This window comes from Megalops cyprinoides, chromosome 6 (genome assembly GCF_013368585.1).
Source record: "Megalops cyprinoides isolate fMegCyp1 chromosome 6, fMegCyp1.pri, whole genome shotgun sequence".
NCBI lineage: Eukaryota > Metazoa > Chordata > Actinopteri > Elopiformes > Megalopidae > Megalops > Megalops cyprinoides.
The window spans coordinates 32,214,480-32,223,936 of NC_050588.1; the positions used below are offsets into that span (position 1 = coordinate 32,214,480).

At 38.6% G+C, this 9,457-nt stretch overlaps 1 protein-coding gene across 2 annotated transcripts in view; it reads right to left on the reverse strand.

Moving 5' to 3' along the window:
- Positions 1 to 9,126, reverse strand: part of raly (RALY heterogeneous nuclear ribonucleoprotein) — a 73,815-nt gene extending 64,689 nt beyond the window's left edge. For both annotated transcript variants that reach the window (XM_036531195.1, XM_036531196.1), the window contains exon 1: positions 9,047 to 9,126. The gene's annotated coding sequence lies outside the window, so the exon portion shown is untranslated. The remainder of the gene's footprint in view (positions 1 to 9,046) is intronic.
- Between the last annotated feature and the right edge of the window lie 331 nt (positions 9,127 to 9,457).

Consider the following 9,457-nt stretch of genomic DNA (forward strand, 5'->3'; position numbering starts at 1 on the left):
TCCATTAAGGCTACAAAACAAGCTCATTCAACTACAAAATGCAAGCTGTAGAAAATTAAAAAAAATGTTCTTGTTCATGTTCTTGCTGTATTTTGGACTGAAAAAAAAAACTTTTTGATAAAAATGTAAAAGTGTTAGTATTAAGTCATTTAAATGTAGCAAATAACTTAATATTTGGGGACAGATGTCCATCCCTCTTATGAGGGTAGAGTGCTGCAATGTGGAAACCAACAGCTTGAATTTCAGATAAAAACTGTGTCAAGCACCTGGAGCGGGCTGGGTTAAACTCATCACATCCCCTCATACCCTCTGATATGACCCTGTGGCCATGGCAAAGTATTACATTTGTACCCGCCACCAGCAATGGGAGCGCAAGCTGCTCCTTGATTCGAATATCAAAAATCTGCTAGTGGAGCTTTACTGGGACAACTGCAGTATGTGAAGTTCAGGCGAGGCCAGTACACATGTTCATCTCTCATTCTGTGCCTGTCATGCCTCCACTCCATCTTTCACTGACAGCAGCTAAACAGTTTGTGTTGCTCTGGGCACACTGTATGTGTATAAGTTTTTGATTAGAAAAGACCATAATACAAGTGAAGGCATTCAGATTCTATAAGTAATTTTAAAAATTCAGTGTGCGTGTGTGTGTGTGTGTGTGTCTGTGTGTATGTTTGTGTGTTCACACGTGTGTTTGAATGAATATGTGTAGTTGTAAAGAACAAAGTTTAAACCCAAAAGGTTGCTGTCCAGTTCTACAGTACAGTGCTGTTGCTGCATCAGAATTTTCTCAGTAAATACGTAGTTGCATGCATGGATAACATTAAGAAATTTTACGCTATGTGAGTTGAAATGGATATATGTAGTGTCCTTCATATGTATCCATGAGCCTCTCTAAACAAGAACTCCTATAAAAAATGTATCTATTATACATTTTTCAGCTATTTACATCATACATTAATCTTAATATCACTACACAAAGTAAATTCAGACTGTTCACAAATAATGAATATCACTACAAAACATGAGGGTCACATTTATTCATATTGTTCAGTAATCCTTAAAACAAAATCTGACAAAACAAATCTACACCCAAATATTGAAATTGGAAGTTCAATGCAAAATCTGTAACTGTGGTATAAAAGGCAGCAACACATCGAAGAGATTCATCAATAGCATGCACTATCATGGCTAAGATCTGAGAGCTCTCTAAAGACAGCAGGTAAGCAAGTGGTCATTGATGTTCACAAGTAAGTTGGAAGATACAGGCAAGAAATTGCATGAAAAGCTAAACCTGCCACTTTCCACTGTGACGTACATTATTTAGAAATGTAAGGCTACCGGTACAGTTGCAACCTTGCAACTGTAGATGGGCTATGGGCTACGCTAAAATATAAATCCAAAGGCAGCAGTTGGAGATCTCCTAAAAAAAAATCATTCAAAGTTACATACAGTACATGAATGTTGCATTCCAGACCAGAGCGACCCCTTCTGAAGACAAACCACGAAAAGTGAGGACTTGAATTTGCCACAGCACATCTGAATGACAACTGAATGCATTTCTCAACTTTTTGGGCATTCTTATCGGCTCTCTGTTTGGTGTGAAAAGGTGAAGTTTATGCTGAGAAAGAAACCATGCCCACTGTGAAAAATGGTGGGGGAGTTGATTACGTTTTAGGGTTGTTTGTTACTTTTATGTGCATTATATGGTTTCTTTTTTAACATGGTATGCTACCAGAATTACTACCAATTTAGGCTACAGTAATTGAAAGCCCACACAAAAATTGTGGTACCTGGGGTGACCTGCTGAGCTTGGAATCGTCATTTTCAGTGTGGATTTGATAAACTGCAGCAAGATTAGATAACAACTTGGTTCATGTTTATCTTGTCAGTACACCTATAACATTTGAAAACAACACAGTAACAGCTACAGCTTTTATTAAGTGACTCAAATCTGTGTCCTGGTATTCTAAAGCTGAATGTACAGTGTCACCATAAATCTCTCTGCTTAATTTCAATCACTAGAAAGAACAGGATCTCAATTAAGGTTGTGGCACATTTACAGACAATAATAAGGTAAAGTTGATGGAAAAACCAACATGGTTGTAACTTTTCATTTTGTTAGATTATTAAGTGTCATTTTAAAACAGTATTACTACTCTGTAAATGCTTTGCTTCTAATATAAGGCAAATATATATATTGTTGGCCTTAACAAAAATAGGTGTCACTGAGAAATCCAAAACGTTGAATTTCATCAGATTTGATTTTTTTTTAGCAAGCAAATGGCTCAAACCACTAGCACTTTGTGTAATGTCTGTTAATTAAAACTAGCACAGTTATAATTTCATAATTTTTCTCTATAGACTAAACATTCATTTCTTCTTTCAGGGGGTGGTTCCTCCCTGTCCGTACAAGTTCTCTTCACTTTTTTGCTGTAATTGATTTCTATGTTAGTATTACAGCTAACAATGTACAAGTAATGGGCTATAGCACATGAATACTCCCTTGGGGCCACAGAACAATGCACAACGCACATGATATTCTGTATACAGTATTGTTCCAATAGGATTAAATCAGGAATGAACTGTGAAGATGCATTCAAAAAGCAAAGCGATTCTATAAAACATTGGGTCATAGAGATAACGCTAAAAGCATTGTGGGTGGATTCAATCAGCCTCCTCTGTTCTCATAATGTTATGAACACCTGCCAAATTATAACAGTTGAATCTGGATTACACCTTCATGCTGAATTCATCCTTGTTGTACACCAAAAGAACACATTTAGAGTAATTTAGAGACAATGAAAAGACTAATGATTAAACTGAATGCTGATGCTGATGCTGAACAGAAAAGATAATTGAATAGTTCAGCTGAGGAATTAAAGATAGAGGAGCACATGGTTCCTTATTTGTACGCACGGTTTACAGAAATAGGAACGTGGGCATAAGGTTGTTTGCACAGCTGAGAAGAAGAGAGTTGGTTTCCTAATTGTCTGCAAATTTATGTCCAAAGGTATCTCTGTAGTATAATGACCATCAATGAAAAGGCAGCCTATACTTTGCGAATGGTTATGTAATTTTCACAATGCAGTCAAAGATCTGTTAGGTTCCAAACAAATACGCCAACTCATGCAACATAAAGGAATTAAATGGACGGTTTTACAGATATGAATATGAATAATTCCATTAGTCACCTCTCTCTGTACTTCCCTTGTGTTTGGACACCTTATTACCACGGATCGCTCTAAAGAAACAGAACACCCTGAGAGTGTAATGTCAATCTCAGACATAATGCCACAAGCTTGTGCACAAGTATGAAGCGAGCTGACATTTTGCATGGCATGAGAAGTAGCTGTTTCTTGAACTAGAATTGCGTGTTTGAAATACATCAAAGCGCCCCAGACCCCCGAATGCAGAGCGTGAAAACCAGATACGGAAGGCACCTCATTAATTCATGGCTCTTCTGACAACAAGGTTGCAAGCGAACACCGCATACCATAAATCCAGAGAGAGAAACACGTGGGTTGCGTGGCCCGCGTCATGTCAGTCCTGTTATCTGTAGGATTCCTGAGGTGAAGGTGTGGAGTTGGGGGGGGGGGGGGGGGGGGGGCGGGCGACGGGAACGCGTGAGGTGTTTTTGACCTTCCCTTTCACACACGGCTAACCCTGTCCTGGCGCTGTCCGTCGGCGGGCAGCGGAGAAAGAATGCTAAAGGAGCCTGTCATTAGCGCTACCGACGGACAGGGCGATCTATTATCAATGAGCGGCAGTTTGTCAGACCTCTCTGGCTCCCCCCAGGCCAGTTCATGCGGTTGTATTCAAGGTAATAATGCATCTGAGGCTGACAGGGTGCCTAAAAGAAAGAGCACTGAAAAAAAAAAACAACAGCAACAACCCAAACCCGACCAACTCCTACCAAGAAGGACAGCAATAAATTCTGTCTTTGTGCTGTGTGAATTGAATACTTGCCGCCATGCCTTAATTTACCATCTCTCTGGAACTAACAACACAACTGTTCAGCTTCAACCACACTTCAGAATTAAAGCCAACAAAATGTTCATTTCTGTGATGTAAAAGCAACCGAATATACTGTGTATATACAGCTGACTGGAATTTAATAACACTGCAACTACATAAATGATTTCCACATATACTTTTTATTTTTTTTTATTTTATATTTAATTTATATTTAATATTTTTTGCTCATTTTATTAGCAATATCTGAGCATTCTCCAAATAATTTTCATTCCTTAAATTCAGAATAAAATGATCCACTGAAACAGAGAAGAGAGGAAAGTCTGATATAAACATACATTTTGTGGACATAAAAGAATTTGCTTCAATATGTCACTCATAATTTGTGTACCTGTCAATATGGCTTTCAAATAAAGGGTAATAAGAGAGAATCATGCATAGGTGATACTGCATTTCTATCCATATACAAGCACAAAGTTACCTTGCTTTCATTCACATATGGGTTAGTGTACCACTATTGGGGGAAAAACAGATGTGCAATCACACAGAAATAATTAGGGTTCCCACACCAAAGAACAATTTGTTTCCTCCAACTGGACACTGTATCAACATCAACAACATCCTGTAATTTTAGTACTCCATCCACCTTGATTACATAAACAGCTGTACACCTCTTGTTGATATATTGCTTCAAACAGATGTTACCTTCCACTTATCTCTTTCACCAAATTACAATCCACACTCTGCCTTCCAAACAGGTGGAAAGCTAATTAGCTGACAAAAACTAAAATCCTCTGGCTATTAAAGGTATACAATCACAAAAGCATGCTCTAAAGAAACAGAAATCTATCGCTGGATGCAGATGGAGAATAGGAAACCTGCCTCATATCCGCCTTAACTGCCTTGTTTGGTGCACCCCATCAGCTGTTACCCCAAAGCTGAGGGGCGATGCATTCTTATAACCCCTACTTGCTAGCCCTCCACTAAGAAACAGAGGCTGATATCCAGTTTCCCTGACTGAGTCACTGCGCTCTGCAATGGTTCCCCGAGCCAATCAAGATCCGCTTTCAGTTCAGTACAGGCAGTTGGTATTCAGATCAATATCAAAATTATTATGCAGCCGCGCATTACTTCTTCAAACTTCTGACACTTGTAGGAACGCATGATCCATTTTGCCTCCGTGTATAATATTGAGTGTTATTGTCTTCCCAACTCGATAATAAACAGGAGTAATTGTGCCTTCCTGCTGACTGTCTGCCTGGCAGACTGTGATGAATAACCTTGAGCCGGGAAGGGCAAATCGCTCCGTCACGGCGGCAGTAGAGCGGAAAAAAAAAGGAAACACTCTGGCGCGCAGGAGCAAAGTGCGAAAAGAAGATGAAATAAACAAATAGTGCAAATGAAAAAATAAAATACTGAAAAAATTACGTCCCATGCTTGCTCTCCAAGCTTTGAGCAATAGCTATGCAACTGTGTTTGTAACACATAACCATGCTCCCAAGCTGGTGACATGACCCAAATGGATTGATTGAAAAAGGGAAAATGCAAACATGAACAAACAAGCAATACTTGCAGAAACTGGGTTTGTATTCTGAAGGTTAATGTGGCACACAACAGCTTGGATTATTTACAAGAATCACATAAAACCATTTAGTAACACTACAATTATTTCTCCCACACGTCAATCATTGGCGTCACCATCAGCCAATGGAGACAAATGAATTTCCAGCTAATTCCAACATCAAAAAATGATCCAAGAACACATCCTCGAGACTAAACCTGTTCTTTATGAAAAGCAAACCAAAAGACCAAAAGATATTACTGATTTCATAACCCATACAAATAAATCACCTACGTAACCCCAATGACCTCTTTAACACCCGCTCCCTATATTTGTATTACCATTTGTTTCCATTCATTGGTCTTGTAGTGAAAATGTATCATTTCTCTAGCTGAAAGAATCAATGAGCTGGTAACGCCAACTGCAAGAGACCTGATTCCACCTCACAACACAAAAATATGTAAGTTAAACGTACTCTTCACAATCTAAGATGAATAGGGCTCTGGAGTGCCATGCATCACAAGACCGACAGGCCTGTACCACCTTCCAGTTTATCAGGTCCAGGCTGATGCATTACAGTCTTTCCAAAAACGCTCAGATGCTATTCCACAAAATGATTATCCCCTAAAGAAAGGACACACAGGCGACTTGGGGGATGGGCTTACTCTTGTTTACAGCTACAGGAAGATAAGTAACAAGTAAGAATAAAAAGGAAGTCCAAACTGCACTGGCAAAATGGACAACACAGAGAGAATACTGCAAAAAGGGATTAAATTAATGTCACAATCACGGCATGCCATCAAAACATGATGTGATAAAGGTATTTTTGGAAATGTTCCAAATCATGAAAATGAACATGAAGGGGTGTACCAACAATTTAGTAAGTGGTGTAACATCATTTGAAAGGGGTGTGGGGGTGGAGGGTGGGTGGGTGGGGGGGGGGGGGTTTATTTGAGGGTTGTGTTAAATCAAATGCAAGCTTTTATTTTGGTTCTTGAGCATCACATAATGGTATACTCACAGATGATGTGTATTAACCAAAAGCATCTAAGTGATTGTTCTCCCTAATAAATGCAAAAGAGAACAAGTCTCTCATCAGGTCTTCCTTTGTGGTGAATGCACACAAACACAGCTCAACATCACAAGTCCATAAAAATGGTACGTAAGTAAAAATCCATTACTTCCGATTCACATGTTGGCTATTTCAACAAACGACTGTGTCAAGTAAAGTGTATAAACTGTGCCACCAATTCCTCCAAGCATAAAGTCACAGGCAGGCTCTCCAAAAGTTGGTTTTTGCAGAGAGCAGGTTCTACAGGCATGGCTAGGTCTTATACAGTGGTGAGTGCTGTTTTTATTATGATGAGGGCATAAACACCACGCTACTTCTGAACGCTCGGTAGTTACCGATTGACATATATTTGGACATAAACTTCATTTGTTCACTCAAAATGTCTCTAGATGTGGTGAAAAAAACCCACAAAGCTGACAACACTGGATTCAATTGCTGGACTTGGCTAGAAAGGCACGTGGAATTCCGTGTAGCAGAGGATGGACACCTAACAGGTCGCTATATAGTAATGCAAAACTTGTTAGAGAATCCAACCAGACCAGAATGGTGTGGTCAAACTGCTTCAATATTCCCCCACCTGTATGCCTACAAAACCTAGGTATGGTGAACTGTAACACAGTACAAAGGCCAAGCCATGATATGGTTTGCAGGACACAACCTGTAAAGATGATTCTAATCTGAATTATCCAGTTTTTTAAACCTTAAGATATGCAAAACACAACAGTGTACAGTAGTGTTACCCAAACACAAATCAACTCAAAAGTGTACAACGTGCTTCATCTACCATGAAGATGCATGTCCGTTCTCTGGGGACTATATTGGACTTCTATGTTAAAATTCATTATGCTCATTTTTTCCCCAGTAGTTCTAAAGGTTTCCCATTAAAGAAATTTTTCAAAGCTTTTTGAAGCTTAAAAGATAACTACCAAGCATAAGACATGCAAATTACGACAAATGATTAATCATCATAATGGGCCACATACTAAATAATTTATGAAAATAATAATTACCAAAGTCATTACCACAGAATCTCATTAAACATTTGCTTTTTGGCAACAAAGATAACGCTGTGTACTTTGTGCTCATGTGATATTAATTTAATTTGCATTAGAGGATCAATAAAATGAAAATCCCTCACTTCTTTTCATACATTTAGAACCTTGAGAGGTTCTGAGCATTTTTAATAAACTGTTACCAAAACTGAGCCATGGCCTACTAGAATTAGGTAGCCCCTGTCCCTGATTGAGTGTAATTGTATACTCCCCTTGCACTGCATGTAACCAGAATCACTCCACACCTAAATCAGTGCCGATGGACTCTGAGCTATCCCTAAACTGTCTGTTTTAAGTAGTTAGATTCCTTTTAAACGGAGCACACCAACTCTCCCACAGCACATGCTGTTACATGGTGCAGTAGAATATAGACTACCATACTTTCCCCCGAAAGAGCAAAATAATATATTCATACCACAGTACTGATTACATTAAATACTCACAATAATAAACCAAGTCCCGTGAGATCCAAGGTATTAGATGTTTAATTGTTACAGATGATATGGCAGTATTTCCAGCACATGATCAATACACTGGAAGACTCGATAACTGAAAGGATATTCGATAACAATAATAATAATAATAATAATTTAAAGACCTTGAAAGATGTAATAATATAAACACGAATTACCAGATTTGATTTCCAGTGATGCAGTTCAGTAAACATTCTGTGATAGCACAGCTGTCAACGTAACAGGCAAAGTATCGTCCACCCATTTAGCTGTCTTTCACGGGTGTATTGATTTACATGTTTTGATGAAATTGTCCGCCCCGCAATGGTGATGATCTAAGGGAAAAGGCGGCGGTGGGTCACGCGCAGTGAATAAAAGTCGTATTTTCCATTCACTGAGCAAAATTATTCCGTCCTGTAAGTTTGCAAAACACGTCTTTATATAAAAGAGAAAGGTAAAACAAAACAAAAGGAACAGGTAACTCTTACGCCAAGATCAATTTAGCCAAGCAACATTGCATTCAACAAAAAACCGGAAAACAATTATTGTTACTTTCTGGTAGAGGAAAAAGGTGAACACAATTTTGTAATAACTCCAGGTGTAAAGTGAGTTGTCATGGAAAATAAAACGTACTGTTAATATGAGCTACTGTAAACACATATTGTTATTTCACGTACTTATAGGTATTCCTTCACAAATAAAAAAATCAACATCAGTGCCCATCCTGTATAAGTACACTATTATCATAATTATGATTTCAACAGTAAGCTAGATACTCAAAAGTCGAAATGCATCCTAAAAGAAAAAAGGAAAAAAATATGCAAAGATATGTATGAGTAGCGAGGAGACATTAATTGCAAAAACAACAAATAAAAAAGAAAAAAAGAAGAAGAAAAAGACGAAGAAGAAAAATATAAGAAGGGAGAAAATTACTCACCAAGCAAAATTTCAGAGTAAAAATGTGGAAAGAGCAATAAGAGATCGACAGAGACAGAGAAGATGGCAAGCCAGAGGGCAGCAACGCAGACTAAACCGTGCAGACCGCTCTGCACTAAACCACTATCAGTGTGGAGCAAACCACTCGCTTAACACAGGGGGAGAAGCAATGAGGAATTCATATGAATCATGTCCATTAACATTCAAGCGCGTTCTCCAACATCGATAGTTGGGGAGAGTTACACTTCTCCATGAGAGAAGTTGATACCTCTGAACAACGGTATGGCATTCTAGTGGATTTTTGAAGAGTGTCAACATTATTCGAGCACTAGCCAGATTTTTTAAAATGGCCTTCCTTGCTTTCCACTGCTGTATGTCCAAAAGCGAGATCTGAGAGGTGAGCCTAGCCTGT